Source organism: Triticum urartu, chromosome 2A (assembly GCF_056163025.1).
Source record: "Triticum urartu cultivar PI428250 chromosome 2A, HENAU_Tu73, whole genome shotgun sequence".
In the NCBI taxonomy this organism is placed as follows: domain Eukaryota; kingdom Viridiplantae; phylum Streptophyta; class Magnoliopsida; order Poales; family Poaceae; genus Triticum; species Triticum urartu.
The window spans coordinates 322,873,363-322,894,219 of record NC_141874.1 but is presented as its reverse complement, the minus strand read 5'-3'; positions in this window follow the sequence as shown (position 1 = coordinate 322,894,219).

Genomic DNA, 20,857 nt, shown 5'->3' with positions numbered 1-20,857 from the left:
TGGATGTTTTATATGCATTAATATGCTATTTTATATTATTTTTGGGACTAACCTATTAACCTAGAGCCCTGTGTTAGTTTCTATTTTTTCCTTGTTTTGAGTTTTACAGAAAAGGAATATCAAACGGAGTCCAAACGGAATAAAACTTTACAATGATTTTTCTTGAACCAGAAGACATCCACGGAGCTTGGAGTGGGGGCCAGAAGAGTCCTGAGGGACCCACAAGCCCTGAGGTCCCACCCTAGGGGCACGCCTCCCTAGTTTGTGGGCTTGTCGGGAGTCCTCCAACCCTAACCCTAATTCTTGCATTATAAATTCCCAAATATTCCCAAACCACCAGAAGCGTCCACCAAAATACTTTTCCGCCACCATAACCTTTTGATCCCATGAGATCCCATCTTGGGGCCTTTTCCAAAACCCTGCCGGAGGGGGATTCGATCACAGAGGGCATCTACATCAACTATATTTCCCTTCCGATGATGCGTGAGTAGTTTACCACAGACCTATGGGTCCATAGCAAGTAGCTAGATGGCTTCTTCTCTCTCTTTGATCTTCAACACAATGTTCTTCTTGGTGTTCTTGGAGTTCTATCTGGTGTAATATTCTTTTACGGTGTGTTCCTCAGGATCCGATGAATTGTGGATTTATGATCATATTATCTATGAATATTATTTGAGTCTCTTCTAAATTCTTATATGCACGATTTGATATATTTGTACTTATCTTCGAATTATCGGTTTGGTTTGGCCAATTAGATTGGTTATTCTCACAATGGGAGAGGTGCTTAGTTTTGGGTTCAATCTTGCGGTGTCCTCCCCGAGTGACATAGGGGTAGCGAGGCACGTATTTTATTGTTTCTATCAAGGGTATAAAGATGGGGTTTTCATCATATTGCTTGAGTTTATCCCTCTACATCATGTCATCTTACTTAAGGCGTACTTCATTCTTATGAACTAAATACTCTAGATGCATGTTGGATAGCCGTCGATGTGTGAAGTAATAGTAGTAGATGCAGAATCGTTTTGATCTATTTGACACACATGTGATGCCTATATTCATAATCATTGCCTTGGATATCGTCATAACTTTGCGCTTTTCTATAAAATGCTCGACAATAATTTGTTCGCCCACCGAATTACTATTTTTCAAGAGAGAGGCCTCTAGTGATTCACTGCTACTCTTGGTTGGGTCTTCTACACAGCCCCGCTGGTGTGCAAGCCCGAAGTGATTCACTGCTTGGTCAAGTCGATCCCGACGTTTTCATTGTTTTAGCTCATCGGCAACCCAGGGAATTTTATGTGCAAAGTTATACACCCTTGGGGCGTAATGCCCCTTCTAGGGAGGCACGCAAGGAGCCTGTACCCCTATTTACAGTGTGGGAATGCTTGTCTGAGTTCAGTTGGCGCGGCCCGCATACACTTCAATGAGCTTGGGGTGCGCTTGCCCGCACAGGCTGCCTCCACGGATCCCAGCACCTCAGCTGCGAAAACCGATGTCTGCTCCTCCGTTCGGAGAGAGCGTTCGGTGTTGCCATTGACTGTAATAACACCGTTTGGTCTTGGCATTTTTAGCTCTAAGTATGCGTAATGTGGGACGGCATTTAAGCAAGCAAATGTGGTGCTTCCTAGAAGCGTGTGGTATCCACTGTGAAAGGGAACTATGTTAAAGATTAGCTCCTCGCTTCTGAAGTTCTCGGGTGACCCGAAGGCTACCTCCAGTGTCATTGTTCCCGTGCAACACGCTTCAGCACCTGGTATGACACCCTTAAAGGTGGTGGTGCTAAGCTTGATCCGAGATCAGTTGATGCCCATCTTTCTGATCATGTCCGCGTAAATTAAATTGAGGCTGCTACCTCCATCCATGAGGACACGCGTCAGGTGAAATCCATCCACGAATGGATCCAAGACTATAGCCGTCGATCCTCCATGCCTGATGCTAGTCAGACGTTTATGCTTGTCAAATGTGTTCGGGTAAGCCGGCCATAGATTGAACTTCGGGGCGACGGGCTCTAATGCATAGAAGTTCCAAAGTGTGCATTTCTTCTCCTACTTGGGGATACAGGTGACGTATATTATGTTTGTTTCCTTCACCTGATGATGAAACTGTTTTTGGCCTCCATTATTTGGCTGCCAAGGATCATCCCCATCTTCATTGTGAGGCTGGGCTTTACTATTCCCCTTCATTGCCATCTTTTCAGCCTTCTTGAAAACCTAGCAATTCCAGTTTGAATGGTTTGCTGGTTTGTACGAGGTACCGTGAATTTGGCATGGCCTATCAAGGATCTTGTCGAGATGGCTGGGTCCGTCTCTGCTTCCTTTAAAGGACTTATTTTTCTGGCCAGATCTAGGTACGTTGAACTCTACATTTACTGTGACACCCTCTGTGTCGCTCTCGCCATTTTTATGCATGCACTTGTTTTTATTCCGTCGAGGCTAGCCATTGGCGTCGCGGGTTTCCGAGGTACCAGCCTCACCATTGTGAGTGTTGCGGGCCAGCAAACTATTCTCTCCCGTGCAAAAGCGGCTCATGAGTGTGGCAAGGGACGCCATGGTCCTCGACTTATCATGCCCGGGCTGGCGGGCGAGCCATTCATCTCGAATATTATTCTTGAATGTTGCAATGGCCTCGGCATCAAAGGAGTCTATGATCTTGTTCTTTTTGGTAAGGAACCGGTTCCAAAATTTTCGGGTTGACTCGCCGGGTTGCTGAATGACGCGGTTGAGGTCATCGGCGTTCGGAGGTTGGGCGTAGGTGCCCTGGAAATTTTCCCTAAAGGCGTCCTCGAGTGCTTCCCAGCTCCTGATGGAGTGAGGAAGCAGGCTATTCAGCCAATGCCTCATCAGCCCCTTTAACTTGAGCAGCAGATACTTGATAGCATGGAGGTCATCTCCATTTTCCATATGTATATGTAGAAGGAAATCCTCGATCCATACAGCTGGATCAGTTGTGCCATCGTCTGATTCTATGTTAATGGGTTTAAACTCGTATGGGAATTGATGTTCCATTACCCTGTCTGTAAAACAGATCGGGTGAGCGGGGCCTCGGGTCCGAGCAGTGTCACGCCGGACATCAGGAGAAATCCATGCGTAGGCTTGGTCCCGAACTCGGTCATTCCAGTCCAGCTAGGCCTCATAGCCGTCGAGTCCCGGAGGTTCACGTATTCTTGATCCATAAATGGACCAAGGCGGCACCCGGTTTGCCTCTATACGACGTCGAACGTCGTGAGGATCTAAGTAGTCAACAGGGTCCTTGTCGTGACGGCGTGGCGCTGGTTGGGTGTGGAAACTTTCCCGTGCTGGCTTGTCTACCCTCTAGGGGGTCGGTCAGGTTGATCCACCTGGCCGCGCGTAAAAGGCACATCGTCGGTCAATTCTTCATCAAACTCAGGCAGCAAACGCTTGCGTGGATAAGATCTAGGTGCACTACAGTGCCGTTCTTCGAGTTCTTGCTCGGTCAAGAGTATTTCGAACCACTTGTCAATCAGTGCATCTTCATTGGCCTGCAGCTGTTGCTGCTTCCGTTTCATGCTTCGGGCGGTGGCGACGAGGCGCCGTCGAAAGCGTTCCTGCTCGATAAGGTCTTCGGGGACTATGAAGTTCTTGGTACCAAGGCTCTCGTCTTCCTAGGGTTCCGGCATATGATTGTCGTCGGCCCCTTCAAAGAGGTCGTCGGGGTCCAGGTCCTTGAGGATTCCTTCAGGGCTGGCATGTCGCTCTGGGGAACCTTGAAGATCCTCCTCCCCTGGGTCGTCATCTTTTCGACTGCCGCACCGCCATTATCGGCGGTGGCGTTGTTCCCGCTGGGGTCCCCTTGGTGCCCCGTCCTCGTCTGCACCGAAGTCTGGATGGGTTTCGAGGAGTGTCGACCATATATACATCGTAAGTAGATGTTGCGGTCCACTTGCCGGTGTTTATTAACAGTGAAGTGTTTTCTTTAGGGTCATCGACATCTTCCATGCCAGTGGCCTCGTCATAGTATAACACGTTGGTTAAATCATTGGCCATGGCGACTAGGTGGCTGGTGGGTGGGATGTAAATTTCTCGGTCGTCGGCTTTAAGTATGATCCTGTCATAAACTGAGGTATTGCCATCCGAGATAGATAAGCTCTGGATGCGGTCGAGCATCTCATTTAGCTGAGAGAATTCCTCGGGGTTCATGGCCTGGCCATAGGCGAGGCTTATTCGAAGTACGCCCGGCGTGTCTTTAGCATGGTGAGGATCCAAAGTTAACTCTAGATCCAGCACAAGGGTCGGTTCTAAATTCGATGTAGTTTATGAGATGAGGGTAGATTACTGGCAGGGCATGATGTCGAGAAGAGATCGTCTGGGTTGATATGTTTGGTTCCTCCGGTGGTGTCGGGGAGCCTGGTCCGACATCCTCGAAGGAAATCGGTTCCGGTGTCGAGCCTCCGATGTCTGATAGACCTTCAGTCTAACCGGGAGTCCAACCTGACAGAACGAGCTCGCCGCGGGAGTCCGCAGTGTATTCCAAGCCTCTGAAAGTCACGATCTAATCCGGGGCATAGTTCTCGATGGAAGCCAGATCACCCGCCGAGTCGGCGCAAAAGATCATGCTACTGAACAAAATTAGTTGGTCGGGGACGTATACGTTCCCGTAGCCGGTGCCACAATAGATCTGCAGATGAGCCATCGATCCCTCTATTGATCGCACAGTGGAACTCTCAATGAAAGCACAAGTGCCGATGTAAAATCCGGTAGACCTCGGAGTAGGGGTCCTGAGCTATGGATCTCGAATTGGTGGTAACAGGAACAAAGGGGACGATGTTGATGGAAATATGCCCTAGAGGCAATAATAAATTGGTTATTATTATATTTCCTAAATCATGATAAAGGTTTATTATTCATGCTAGAATTGTATTAACCGGAAACTTAAATACATGTGTGGATACATAAACAAATACCGTGTCCCTATTGAGCCTCTACTAGACTAGCTCGTTGATCAAAGATGGTAAAGGTTTACTAACCATAGACATGAGTTATCATTTAATAACGGGATCATATCATTAGGAGAATGATGTGACGGACAAGACCCATCTATAAGCTTAGCATTTGATCGTTCAGTTTATTACTATTGCTTTCTTAATGTCAAATACATATTCCTTCGACTATGAGATTATGCAACTCCCGGATACTGGAGGAATACCTTGTGTGCTATCAAATGTCACAACATAACTGGGTGATCATAAAGATGCTCTATAGGTATGTCTGAAGGTGTTTGTTGAGTTGGCATAGATCGAGATTAGGATTTGTCACTCCGTGTATCGGAGAGGTATCTCTGGCCCTCTCGGTAATACACATCACAAGGAGCTTGCAAGAAAAGTGACTAAGGAGTTAGTTACGAGATGATCTATTATGGAACGAGTAAAGAGACTCGCTAGTAATGAGATTGAACTAGGTATGAAGATACCGACGATCGAATCTCGGGAAAGTAACATACCGACAGACAAAGGAAATTATGTATGTTGTCATAAGGTTTGACCGATAAAGATCTTTGTAGAATATGTAGGAACCAATATGGGCATCCAGGTTCCGCTATTGGTTATTGACGGGAGAGGTGTCTCGGTCATGTCTATATAGTTCTCGAACCCGTAGGGTCCGCACGCTTAATGTTCGTTGATGATATAGTGTTGTATGAGTTATGTGAGTTGATGACTGAATATTGTTCGGAATCCCGGATGAGATCACGAACATGACGAGGAGCTCTGGAATGGTCCGGAGGTAAAGATTGATATATAGGACGATAGTATTTGGTTACCGGAAAGGTTTCGGAAGTACCGGGTATTTTATCGGGGTGCCGGAAGGGGTTCCGAGAGGCCACCGGCAAGCGGTGGGCCTTATGGGCAAAAGGGGGTAAGCACACGAGCCCATAAGGGGCCGGTGCACCCCTCCACCCCTTGCCCACAAACCAAAGAGGGAGGGAAGGAGGGGGAGGCGCCCCAAAGGTAGCCAGCCCCCCTTTCCTCCCCCCCCCCCATGCACAAATATGGGGGGATTCGGCCAGGGCAGCTGGCGGCCACTTGGGGCGCCCTAGGGGCTGCCTCCCCTCCCCCCTCCACCTATATATATGAGAGGAGGGAGAGGGGAAACACACACCATGATTCTCTAGCCGTGTGCGGCCCCCCTCTCCCTCTAGTTCATCCTCGGTCATATTTTCATAGTGCTCGACGAAGCCCTGCGGAGATAGTTGCATCACCACCATCACCACGACATCGTGCTTCCAGAACTCATCTACTACTTCGCCTGTCTTGTTGGATAAAGAAGGCGAGGACCTCACCAAGCTGAACGTTTGTTGAACGCGGAGGTGTTGTACGTTCGGTACTTGATCGGTTGGATCGCGAAGAAGTCCGACTACACCAACCGCGTTACTAAACGCTTCCGCTTACGGTCTACGAGGGTGCATAGACACACTCTCCCCTCTCGTTGCTATGCATCTCCATGGATATATCTTGCATGTGCGTAGAATTTTTTTGTTTTTCATGCAACGTTCCCAACAGTTGCATCCGAGCCAAGTCTATGCATAAATGATATGCACGAGTAGAACACAAAGAGTTGTGGGCGGTGATAGTCATACCGCTTACCACCAACGTCTTATTTTGATTCGGCGGTATTGTGCGATGAAGCAGTCGGGACCAACCTTACATGTCCACGTACATGAGACCGGTTCTACCGACTGACATGCAACTTGTTTTGCATAAAGGTGATTGGCGGGTGTCTATTTCTCCTACTTTAGTTGAATCGAATTTGACTACGGCCGGTCCTTGAAGAAGGTTAAAACAACAAACTTGATAAATCACCGTTCTGGCTTTTGCGTAGTTACGAACGATTCTTTCTAGAAGCCGGTAGAAGACACGTAAAACTTGCAACAACAAAGTAGAGGACGTCTAACTTGTTTTTGCAGGGCATATTGTGATGTGATATGGTCAAGACATGATGTGATGTGACATACTTTATTGTATAAGATGATCATGTTTTGTAATATCGACAACCAACAGGAGCCTTTGGGTTGTCTCTTAATTATTGTATGGAATGCAAGAGCCATGTAATTGCTTTACTTTATCGCTATGAGTTAGCAATAATTGTAGAAGCAATAGTTGGCAAGATGACCCTGACGCAATGATGGAGATCAAGGTGTCGTGCCGGTGACGATGGAGATCATGACGGTGCTTTGGAGATGGAGATCAAAAGCACAACATGATGAAGGTCATATCATGTCACATATTTTGATTGCATGTGATGTTTATCCTTTATGCATCTTATTTTGCTTAGAACGGTGGTATCATTATAAGATGATTCTCCCCGAGTATGCACCGTTGCCAAAGTTCGTCGTTTCAAAGTATCGTGATGATCGGGTGTGATAGACTCTACGTTCACACACAACGGGTGTAAGACAGTTTTGCACATGCAGAATACTTGGGTTAAACTTGACGAGCCTAGCATGTACAGACATGGTCTCGGAACACTAGAGACCGAAAGGTCGAACGTGAGTCATATAGTAGATATGATCAACATAGAGATGTTCACCATTGATGACTACCCCATCTCACGTGATGATCGGACATAGGCTAGTTGATTCGGATCGGTATCACTTAGATAACTTGAGGGATGTTTATTTAAGTGGGAGTTCATTAGTAATTTGATTAATTGAACTTAATTTATCATGAAATTAGTCTTAATAGTTTTTGCATATCTATGTTGTAGATAAATAGCTCACAATATCGCTCCCCTATTGTGATATGTTCCTAGACAAAACTAAGTTGAAAGAAGATAGTAGAAATGATGCGGATTGGGTCCGTGATCTCAGATTATCCTCATTGCTGCACAGAAAAATTATGTCCTTGATGCACCGCTAGGTGATAGACCTATTGCAGGTGCAGATGCCGACGTTATGAATGTTTGACAAGTTCGATATGATGACTACTTAATAGTTTAGTGCGCCATGCTTTTTACGGCTTAGAAACGAAACTTCAAAATGTTTTGAACGCCACTGAGAATATGAGATGTTCCAAGAGCTGAAATTGGTATTTCGGACTCATACCCGTGTCGAGAGGTATGAGTCCTCTAACAAGTACTTTCCCTACAAGATGGAGGAGAATAGCTCAGCCGGTGAGCATGTGCTCAAAATGTCTCGGTACTACAACCACTTGAATCAAGTAGAAGTTAATCTTCCAGATAAGATAGTGATTGACAAAGTTCTCTAGTCACTATCACCAAGCTACTAGAACTTCGTTATTAACTATAATATGGCAGGGGTGACGAAAACGATTCTCGAGCTCTTCGCGATGCTGAAATCGGCAAAGGTAGAAATCAAGAAAGAGCATCAAGTGTTGATGGTTAACAAGACCTCTAGTTTCAAGAAAAAGGGCAAGGGAAAGAAAAGGAACTTCAAGAAGAATGGCAAGCAAGTTTCGACTCCTGTGAAGAAGCCCAAAGTTGGACCTAAACCTAAAACTAAGTGCTTCTACTAAAAAGGGAATGGTCACTGGAAGCCAGACTGCCCCGGATACTTGGCGAATAAGAAGGATGGCAAAGTGAACAAAGGTATATTTGATATACATGTTATTGATGTGTACTTTACTAGTGTTCGTAGCAACCCCTAGGTATTTGATACTGGTTCAGTTGCTAAGATTAGTAACTTGAAACAGGAGTTGCAGAATAAACAAAGACTAGTTAAGGACGAGGTGACGATGTGTGTTGGAAGTGATTCCAAGGTTGATACGATCACCATCGTACACTCCCTTGGTATTAGTGTTGAACCTAAAAAAATGTTATTTGGTGTTTGCGTTGAGCATGAATATGACTGGATCATGTTTATTGCAATACGCTTATTCATTAAAGTCAGAGAATAATTGTTGTTCTGTTTACATGAATAAAACCTTATATGGTCATACACCCAATATGAATGGTTTATTGAATCTCGATCATAGTGATACACATATTCATAATATTGATGCCAAAAGATGCAAAGTTGATAATGACAATGCAACATACATGTGGCACTGTCGTTTAGGTCATATTGGTGTAAAGTGCATGAAGAAACTCCATGCGGATGGACTTTTGGAATCATTTGATTATGAATCATTTGATACTTGCGAACCATGCCTCATGGGCAAGATGACTAAAACTCCGTTCTCTAGAACAATGGAGCGATCTAATGACTTATTGGAAATAATACATACCGATGTATGCTGTCTGATGAGTGTTGAAGCACGCGACAAGTATCGTTATTTTTCTGACCTTCACAGATAATTTGAGTAGGTATGGGTATATCTACTTGATGAAACACAAGTCTGAAACATTTGAACATTTTAAAGAATTTCAAAGTGGAATGGAGAATCATCGCAATAAGAAAATAAAGTTTCTACGATCTGATCGTAGAGGCGAATATTTGAGTTACGAGTTTGGCCTTCATTTAAAACAATGTGGAATTGTTTCACAACTCATGCCACCTGGAACACCACAGCATAATAGTGTGTTCGAACATCATAATCGTACTTTATTGGATATGATGTGTTCTATGATGTCTCTTACCGATTTACCACTATCGTTTTGGCGTTATGCATTAGAGACAACCGCATTTACGTTAAATTGGGCACCGTGTAAATCCGTTGAGACGACACCGTATGAACTGTGGTTTGGCAAGAAACCTAAGCTATTGTTTCTTAAAGTTTGGGGATGTGATGCTTATGTCCAAAGGCTTCAGCCTGATAAGCTCAAACCTAAATTGGAGATGTGCCTCTTCATATGATACCCTAAGGAAAATATTGGGTACACCTTCTACCACTGATGCGAAGGCAAGATCTTTGTTGCTAAGAAAGGATCCTTCCTAGAGAAGAAATTTCCCTCGAAAGAAGTGAGTGGGAGGAAAGTAGAACTTGATGAGGTAATTGTACCTTCTACCGAATTGAAAAGTAGCACGTCAAAGAAAACCACTCCCGTGATGCCTACACCAACTAGAGAGGAAGCTAATGATGATGACCATGAAACTACAGATCAAGTTACTACTGGACCTCGTAGGTCGACCAGAACACATTTCGCGGCGGGAAACGGTGGCGGCGGCGGCTGCAGCTGCGGCGGCGAAGAGGCAGCGGGACAAGGTGAGGGAGGAGGCGGCGGGATGGGCGGTATATAAGGGTGAGGGGGCACGGTGCCTTGTGGGAGGGGCGGCAGCGGCGCGTGTGCGAGCCGGACACTTCGGCGGCGGCAGCGAAGCTCGGGACTCCTGTCCCGAGTTGGAGAGGGAGGCGGAGCGCAGGCGGGCTGGCTTGCTCGACTGGGCCTTCGGCCCAGTCGGGCGGGAAGAAGAATTTTTTTTTAAATAAAATTTTGCCCGAAGAAAAAATCCTAAAAAAATCTAAAAATACCAGAAGCAATTTTCACCGTCTAAACCTATTATTTAGAACAAAGTGAACATTTTTCTGGCCCTAAAATGCAATTTTCAAACATGCATATTCTTTCTAAATTCAAATAAAATAGCAAATAAAATATAAATTTGATTTTAAATTTTCTTCTCCAATATTCCTTTCTTTTGAAGAAGTCATATTATCTTCTCTCTTTTATTTTAAATATTGGAAATAATTGGAGAGAAAAATATTAAAATCAAATTGATCCTCTTTTCAAATTTGATTAAATTCAAATATGAAAATTTATGAAATCCCCAACTCTCTCCTTGGGTCCTTGAGTTGCTTAAGATTTCTAGGATCACAATCAAAATGCAAATGAAATATGATATGCATATGACGACCTATGTATAACATCCAAATTGAAAATTGGGATGTTACAAACCTACCCCCCTTAAGATGAATCTCGCCCTCGAGATTCGGGTTGGCTAGAAAATAGGTGTGGGTGGTCTTTCCGTAGGTCTTCTTCTCGCTCCCAGGTGGCTGCATCCTCGGTATGGTGGCTCCACTGGACTTTGCAAAACTTGATAACCTTGTTGCGGGTAACTCAGCCGGCAAACTCAAGAATCTTGACGGGTTTCTCCTCGTAGGTCAGATCACTTTCCAACTGAATTGCTTTCACGGGCACTGTATCTCTTAGATGAATATCGGCCATCTCAGCATGTCACTTCTTCAACTTGGATATGTGAAACACATCATGTACTCCTGACAATTCTTCGGGTAACTCCAATTTGTAGGCAACCTCTCCCATACGTTCCAGAACTCGATAGGGTCCTACAAACCTCGGGGCTAACTTTCCCTTAACTCCAAATCTTTTAACTCCTTGGAGTGGTGACACATGAAGATATGCTCTATCTCCAATTTCATAGACTACCTCCTTGCATTTAGTATCGGCATAACTATTCTGCCTGGACTGAGCTACCTTCAGTCTATCACGAATCAACTTAACCTTCTCTTCAGACTCTTTGATCAAATCTGGTCCAAACAACTGACGGTCTCCAACTTCATCCCACATTAACGGTGTCCTGCATCTCCTTCCATACAAGGCTTCAAAAGGGGGCCATCTTCAAACTAGCCTGGTAACTATTGTTGTATGAGAACTCTGTGTAAGGCAAATTTTCATCCCAACTAGATCCATAATCTAGCGCACAAGCTCTCAACATGTCCTCCAGGATCTGATTGACTCTCTCGGTCTGTCCATCTGTCTGCGGATGAAAGGCTGTACTGAACTCCAGCCTAGTACCCAAAGTCTGGTGCAGCTGATTCCAAAACTTCGAGGTAAACTGTGTCCCTCTGTCTGATACGATGGTCCTCGGAACTCCATGCAGGCATATGATCCTGATCATATATATCTTGGCCAACTTCGCGCTTGTATAGGTGGTTTTCACTGGGATAAAGTGAGCTACCTTGGTCAAGCGATCAACTACTACCCAGATAGAATCATATCCTAATCGGGTCCTGTGTAATTCGGTGATGAAATCCATGCCAAATTTATCCCACTTCCAATCGGGTATCGGCATGGGCTGTAATAATCTGGCTGGATTCTGATGTTCTGCCTTCACTCTCTGACATACATCGCATACTACTATGTACTCGGCAATAACCTTCTTCATTCTTGTCCACCAGAAACGGTCCTTCAAATCCAAATACATCTTGGTGTCTCCGGGGTGAATCAAGTATGGCGAGTCATGAGCTTCCTGAAGTATTAACTTCCTGATCTCCGCATTATTGGGCACATATACATGATCCTCAAACCATAAGGTATCGTGCTCATCCTCACGAAAACCTTTGGCTTTTCCTTTGCTCATCTTCTCCTTTATCTCAGCGATTTCCTTATCATCCTTTTGAGCTTCTTGAATCTTTCCCAATAATGTAGACTGAAACTCCATGGTTGCAACAAAACCTCTCGGAACTATCTCCAAACGAAGTTCCTTGAGATCGTCAACTAACTCCTGTGGTAATCCTCCGCTATGAGGGTATTGGCGTAACTCTTATGGCTCAAAGCGTCTGCTACGACATTGGCCTTTCCTGGATGATAATGAAACTTCATATCATAATCCTTTATGAGCTCCAACCATCTCCTCTGCCTGAGATTCAACTCCTTCTATGTGAAAATGTACTTTAAACTCTTGTGATCCGTGTACACATCACATCTATTTCCAATCAGAAAATGTCTCCAGGTCTTGAGTGCATGCACTACTGCTGCTAACTCCAAATCATTTGTGGCATAATTCAACTCATGAGGTCGAAGCTGCCGTGAGGCATTTGAAACAACTCTTCTGTCTTGCATAAGTACACCTCCAAGTCCTAGGCGAGAAGTGTCGCAATAAACTTGGAAATCCTTGCATATATCTGGAAGAATCAGCACGGGGGCTGTAACCAAACGTTTCTTCAACTCCTGAAAACTGGCCTCACAATCTTTGGTACATTTGAACTTGGTGTCCTTATTCAACAACTCTATCATGGGTTTCGCAATCTTGGAGAAATTCTCAATGAACCTCCTGTAATATCCTGCGAGTCCCAGAAAACTGCGGATCTCTCCAACTAAGGTGGGTGCCAGCCACTCAGTGACAGACTGAACCTTGGTAGGGTCTACTACTATACCTTCTCCTGATATAACATGTCCAAGAAATACAACTTCCTTCAACCAAAACTCACATTTGCTGAACTTAGCATATAGCTGATGTTCCCTGAGCTTCTCGAGAACTAAGCGTAAGTGTTCCTTGTGTTCCTCTTCATTCTTCGAGTACACCAAAATATATTCAATGAACACCACAACAAACTTATCGAAAAACACCATGAACACTAAGGGAGTCCTGGACTAGGGGGTCTCCGGACAGCCGGACTATCTCCATTGGCCGGACTGTTAGACTATGAAGATACAAGATTGAAGACTTCGTCTCATGTCTGGATGGGACTCTACTTGGCGTGGAAGACAAGCTAGGCAATACGGATATGGATATATCCTCCTTTGTAACCGACCTTGTGTAACCCTAACCCTCTCCGGTGTCTATATAAACCGGAGGGTTTTAGTCCGTAGAACGACAACTACAACAAACAATCATACCATAGGCTAGCTTCTAGGGTTTAGCCTCTCCGATCTCGTGGTAGATCTACTCTTGTACTACCCATATCATCAATATTAATCAAGTAGGACGTAGGGTTTTACCTCCATCAAGAGGGCCTGAACCTGGGTAAAACATCGTGTTCCCTGCCTCCTGTTACCATCCGCCTTAGACGCACAGTTCGGGACCCCCTACACAAGATCCGCCGGTTTTGACACCGACATTGGTGCTTTCATTGAGAGTTCCTCTGTGTCGTCGCCGTTAGGCTTGATGGCGCCTACTATCATCGATAGCGATGTAGTCCAGGGTGAGACTTTTCTCCCCGGATAGATCTTTGTGTTCGGCTGCTTTGCACTGTGGGCCAATTCGCTTGGCCATCTGGAGCAGATTGAAAGTTACGCCCCCGGCCACCAGGTCAGGTTTGGAAGCTTAAACTACATGTCTGATATCCGTGGAGACTTGATCTTCGACGAATTCGAGCCTCTGCCTTGTGCGCCACGCGGTCATGATGAGTACGATTTAGCTCTACCATCGGACAGTGTCCAGGAGATCGCACAGGCAGCCGCTCCGACCCTCAATTCGGAGCCAGTTGAGCCGTCCATGGACAGGTGGATGGACCCCGCCACGGAGGCCTTACCCTCAGCGGCGATCGAGCCAAACATCGACCTTACCTTGCACAAGAGCCGTGTTGTTAAACTGTCGGATCCTTCTCCAGCCACGTACTCCAAACCGCCTGCGCCCGTTCCTATCGAATCCGATTGGGCGCCGATCATGGAGTTTACCTCCGCAGATATCTTTCAGCACTTGCCCTTTGGCGACATACTGAACTCATTAAGGTCTCTCTCCTTGTCAGGAGGATCCTGGCCGAACTATGTCCGGCAGGACTGGGATGCCGACGACGAAGAAATTCGCGGCCCACCCACCACCCACTTAGTAGCCACTATCGATGACTTAACCGACATGCTCAACTTCAACTCCGAAGACATCGACGGTATGGACGATGATGCGGGAGACGAAGAGGAACCACTGCCCACAGGGCACTGGACAGCCACCTCATCATACGATATATACATGGTGGATACACCCAAAGAAGGCAATGGCGATGATATAGCGGAGGATGACCCCTCCAAGAAGCAACCCAAGCGCCGACATCAGCAGCGCCGCTCTAAGTCCCGCCAAAGCAAAAGTGGTGATACCGGCACAGGAGATAATAACACTCCGGATAGTGCCGAAGACAACAACAATCCCCTCCAGCAAGATTTAGAGCAGGAGGATGGAGGAGCCAAGCCTCCTGAGAGAGCGGCAGATGGAGAGGAGGAGGATGATAATTACATGCCCCCCTCCGAAGACAAGGCAAGCCTCGGCAACGATGAATTCGCTGTGCCAGAGGATCCCGTCGAACAAGAGCACTTCAAACGCCGGCTTATAGCCACAGAAAATAGCCTTAAGAAAAAGCAACAGCAGCTTCAAGCTGATCAGGATCTGCTAGCTGACAGATGGACTGAAGTCCTCGCGGCCGAGGAATATAAACTCGAGCGCCCCTTCATGAGTTACCCAAAGTGCAGGTTGCTACCCTGACTGGAGGAAGAAGCGTATGATGCAGCTGATCGGCCACCTCGTGGCCGCGATAGAGAGGCATTCCAGCCAAAAACTCAGCCTGCACCCCGACGCCATTCAAATAAAAAGGCATGGGGAGATCCGCCAGACCTGCGAGACATATTGGAGGACAAAGCAAAGCATGCAAGATCGATCTACGGATCACGAGGGCGCGCCACTATGCGAGATGATAAACGCCACGCCGAATACAGTAAAAGTAAATCCGGCCGGGCCGAACACAGCGGGCAAGACCCATTCGAGCTGCGTCGCGATATAGCCCAATACAGAGGCGCCGCACACCCCTTATGCTTCACAGACGAAGTAATGGATCATCAAATTCCAGAAGGTTTCAAACCTGTAAATATTGAATCATACAACAGCACAACAGATCCCACGGTATGGATCGAGGATTTCCTCCTCCACATCCACATGGCCCGCGGTGATGACTTACACGCCATCAAATACCTCCCAATAAAGCTCAAGGGACCAGCGCGGCATTGTCTTAACAGCTTGCCAGCAGAGTCCATTAGCTGTTGGGAAGATCTGGAAGCCGCATTCCTCGACAACTTTCAGGGCACTTATGTGCGGCCACCAGATGCCGATGACTTGAGCCACATAATTCAGCAGCCAGAAGAATTGGCCAGGCAATTCTGGACTCGGTTCCTAACAAATAAAAATCAAATCATCGACTGTCCGGATGCAGAGGCCCTAGCGGCTTTCAAACACAACATCCGCGACGAATGGCTAGCCCGGCACCTTGGTCAAGAAAAGACGAAATCTATGGCAGCCCTCACGACACTCATGACCCGCTTTTGTGCGGGAGAAGACAGCTGGCTGGCTCGCAGTAATAACATATCAAAGAACCATGGTACTTCGGATACCAAGGACGGCAATAGCAGGTCACGTCGCAACAAACATAAGCGCCGCATTAACAGCAATAATAACGAGGATACGGCAGTCAATGCCGGATTCAAAGGCTCTAAACCCGGTCAGCGGAAAAAGCCATTCAAACAAAGTACGCCGGGTCCGTCCAGCTTGGATCGTATACTCGATCGCTCATGTCAAATACACGGCACCCCAGGAAAGCCAGCCAATCACACCAACAGGGACTGTTGGGTGTTCAAGCAGGCCGTCAAGTTAATTGCCGAAAACAAAGACAAGGGGCCACATAGCGAAGACGAGGAGGAGCCCCGATAGCCACACACCGGAGGACGGAAGAGGTTTCCCCCACAAGTGTGGATGGTGAACATGATATACGCAACCCACATCCCCAAGAGGGAGCGGAAGCATGCGCTCAGGGATGTATATGCGTTGGAGCCAGTCGCCCCAAAGTTCAACCCATGGTCCTCCTATCCGATCACTTTCGATCGCAGGGACCATCCCACTAGTATCCGTCATGGCGGATTCGCCGCACAGGTTCTGGACCCAATCATTGACGGATTTCACCTCACTTGAGTCCTTATGGATGGTGGCACCAGCCTGAACCTGCTTTATCGGGACACAGTGCGCAAAATGGGTATAGACCCCTCAAGGATCAAACCCACAAAAACGACCTTTAAGGGCGTCACTCCAGGCGTAGAGGCCCATTGCACAGGCTCAATTACACTGGAAGTGGTCTTCGGATCCCCGGATAACTTCCGAAGCGAAGAGTCAATCTTCGATATAGTCCCGTTCCGCAGTGGTTATCATGCACTGCTCGGGCGAACCGCATTTGCGAGATTCAATGCGGTACCGCATTATGCATACCTCAAGCTCAAGATGCCAGGACCTCGCGGGGTTATTACAGTCAATGGAAACACAGAGGGCTCTCTCCGAACAGAGGAGCACACCGCGGCCCTCGCGGCAGCAGCGCAAAGCAGCCTCTCAAGCCAATCCACCAATTCGGTGTTTCAAGACCCGGACACCTTCAAGCGCGCTCGGAGCAATCGGCAACTAGACCGCCCGGCGTGATCTGAGCTCGCGTAGCAATGCGGCCCCCACCCCAGTCACAGCCGAATGGCGAAACTCGTGCCACGCGTACATAATTATGCATTAAAAATACCATGGGCATAGGTGGGGAGGGGGACACACTGCGGCACGCCCCAAGACGCGGCTTAAACCGCACTAGGGGCTTCCCGTTTGGTTATTTTTCTCTTTTTCAGGACCTTAATCTCTGGAAACCCTGTCCGGCAGCACTATCGCCGAACACATGATGCAGCAACCAAGGAGGCAGAAAGCTACGTCACACCACGGAATTCCCAGGTGGATTACAATAACGAGCGAAATATTTGATTTAATACTGTTCCTCAGCTTGCCCTTGGAAGGGACATAGTCCTACTCTTTGCTTATCGCACCATCTGTATCATTTTGCTTTAACGCACCTTTTTGAATAAACAATGCATAACATTACGACTATTATTGCATTCTTGTTATATATATATATATATATGTGTGTTCATTAATGACGCCTTGCAACCGTACACTTTGGTATGGCCAATACACCAGGGGCTTACATACCCCACAATATGGTGTGAAAAGTCTGAACACTTCCACAAGTGCGGCACCCCGAACTTATAGCATTATATGCATCAGCTCTGAATCATGTCTTTGGTCAAATGTTGGGTTTGCCCGGCTCCTATGTTTTGGTACCTTACATTCCGCTCTATCGGCTAAGGTAGCGCTAGGAGAACTACTGCGATTGTGCCCCAGTTCTGCCGGGCTTAGCACCTCAATAGAGAAAGCTAAAACTGACTGTCATGATAAGGCGAGAGACTGGTCGCTGTTCGGCGAGGTTTTCGAGTCCCTAAAGACTTATGCCGCTTAGGGCGAGGGGCCGACCCTGTTCGGCTTAAAGGCATGTATCGCGCCACGAATTTGGCCTTCCGAATACCAGGGGCTTCGCCGAAATTTAAAATTATAGAATTCTATGGCTAAGTGGGAGTGATAAAGCATTATTAGTCCGGTTGCCTTGTTCGTTGTGCTGAGCACCTCCCTCGAAGGACCCAAACATGGGAACAAGAGTGCTCAGGTTTATCCCGAACACCCCAGCACTCGTGGCATGGGGGCAGAAGCCGAGGACTGGCCATCTCTCAGATTGGATAAACGGCCAAACAGAAGGTAATATTTTAAATTCACACAAGCGTTGCATAGCCCATATGAAACAAGTTTTCATCATACAGGATCACACGAGCAAGTTTACTCAAATATTACATCCTTGGAACATTCGTCCGCTACAAGACGGGCACCCTTCAGGACACCCTCATAATAAATTTCGGGGGTGCGATGCTCCTTGCCCTGCGGTGGCCCTTCCTTCATCAGCTTCACAGCGTCTAGCTTGGCCCACTGCACCTTCACACGGGCGAAAGCCCGGCGTGCACCTTCGATGCATACGGACCGCTTGACGACCTCCGGCCGTGGGCAGGCATCCACAAGCCGCCTCACCAGGCTGAAGTAGCTGTTTGGAAGGGCGTCGCTAGGCCATAGCCGGACTATAAGGCCCTTCATGGCCTATTCGGCCGCCTTGTGCAGCTCGACCAACTGCTTTAGCTAGTCGCTCAGAGGCATCGGGTGTTCGGTCTTAGTATACTGAGACCAGAACAGCTTCTCCGTTGAGCTTCCCTCCTCAGCCTGGTAAAACTGTGTGGCATCCGACACGCTGCGGGGCAAATCTGCGAATGCTCCTAGAGAGCTCCGAATTCGGGTAAGTAATCGGTAATTTACTTTTACATGCTTGCTTTGCATATAGAATGCCTTACCCGCCGCTATTTTTTTCATCGCATCAATCTCCTGGAGGGCCTTTTGGGCTTCGGCCTTGGCACTTTTTGCGCTCTCGAGGGCCGCGGCAAGCTCAGACTCTCGCGTCTTCGATTCAAGCTCCAACGCCTCGTGCTTCGTCACGAGAGCATGGAGCTCTTGCTGCACCTCGCCCACACGAGCCTCTTGTTTTTTCCCGCTCAGTGCGCTCCTTGGCCGCTTTATCTTCGGCCTTGGTTAGTGCTTGCTTCAGGGTCGCCACCTCGGTCGTGGCCCTTGGCAAATATACGATGATCCTGTCATTTTGCAATCGCGTCTTCTTTTATATATACATATCTATAGACAGGGTATTACTTACCCTTGTTCTCCTCGAACTGCCTCTTGGCAAGGCCGAGCTCTTTCTTGGACCCCTCGAGGTCCTGCATCAGTACGGCGACCTCCGCAGTCAGTACGGCGGGCGCCGGCAGCGAGGCCTGCATACGCATATTGACATACTTATATTAGACTCCTGGGATATTATTTGATCCTCTGTTCGACTTTTCTTTGTGAACACTGAGCAAAGCATCAGGGGCTACTGTCTATGCGGTAATATTTTTCCTATATTTTAAAACACTTACCTCAAAGCCTGTTAGAAGGCTGGCACAGGCTTCAGTTAATCCGCTCTTGGCGGACTGAACCTTCTGGACCACCGCACTCATAATAGTACGGTGCTCCTCGTTGATGGAAGCGCTGTGAAGCGCTTCCAGCAGATTGTCCAGCACCTCTGGATGGACAGAGGTCACCGGCACAGGTTTCTTGCCCCTCTTGGAAGGAGGCCGCCTGCCCGAGCCCGGAACCACTGGAGGTTCCGGCGTGGTGTTCGGCTGAGGGCCGAACTCGGAGCTCTCAGGGGCCTTGTCCCCTCGGCTCCCGGAGTCCGGGAGGCCACCTTGAGGCGCCTCCGGGACTGTCTCCCCTCGACCCGGTACCTCGTGAGACAGCACCTCGGCATCGTCCGCAGGATGAGGGGAGGTGGCGGTTGGGACTGGATCGCTATCCATGTCCGACGAGCCCAGGGAGCCGTCCGATGATACATCGATACTGGCTCGTGGCGGCCTGCATAATCATGTTCGGCGTTAGGGAAAGCAGTGCGACAAAGGAATGCTACGAGTTACTCTAGTATCTGAATACTTATGATCTCCCCAGGGGCTTGGCCCTGGGCAACCACTCGTCTTCGTCTTCGTCGGCGGCGGTGGAACCGTCCGGAAGGAGAGTCCTTCCCTTCTTGGACCCTTCGGCCCCCCCAGTTGGGACGGCCTTCCTTTTCTTGTCTCCCCCGCCTGGAGGGGGAGCATCTTCTTCTTCCTCCTCGTCTTCGGGGCAGGAGTGTGCTGCAGGGTCATCGGACGATGAGTCCGATAACACCTGGCGCCGGGAACTCTTTCGGGTTCCCTTGGCCTTCTTGGTCTTCTCCGGCACCTTGTAAGGAGCCGGAGTCAGCATCTCCGTCAGGAGAGCGCCCGCAGTGTCTTTGGGCAAAGGGTCCGGACAATTAATCTGCCCCGACGTCTCCACCCAGTCCTGTCAAAGGCATGGAGATTAGACCAGCACATGATTAAGCTAGGGGAAATAAATGTCCTATGGGACGTATTGAACTCACCAAACGCGCTAGGCGCTTTGCGCTTAGTCCGCGGTCCTCGGCGCCCTTGAATAGCACCTTCCAGATGTCCTTGTGCGTCGTATCAAAGAGCTCGCTCAGAGTCTGGTGTCGGGCCGGGTCGAACTCCCACAAGTTAAAATCCCGTTGTTGACACGGGAGGATCCGGTGGATGAGCATAACCTGGACTATGTTGACAAGCTTGAGCTTCTTGCTTGCCATACTCCGGATACATTTCTAGAGTCCATCCAGCTCCACTGATGAACCCCACGACATGCCCTTCTCTTTCCAGGAAGTGAGCCGTGTAGGGAATCCGGCTCGAAACTCAGGGGCTGCCGCCCATTTGGCATCGCGCGGCTCGGTGATGTAGAACCACGCCGATTGCCATACCTTTATTGTCTCCACAAAGGA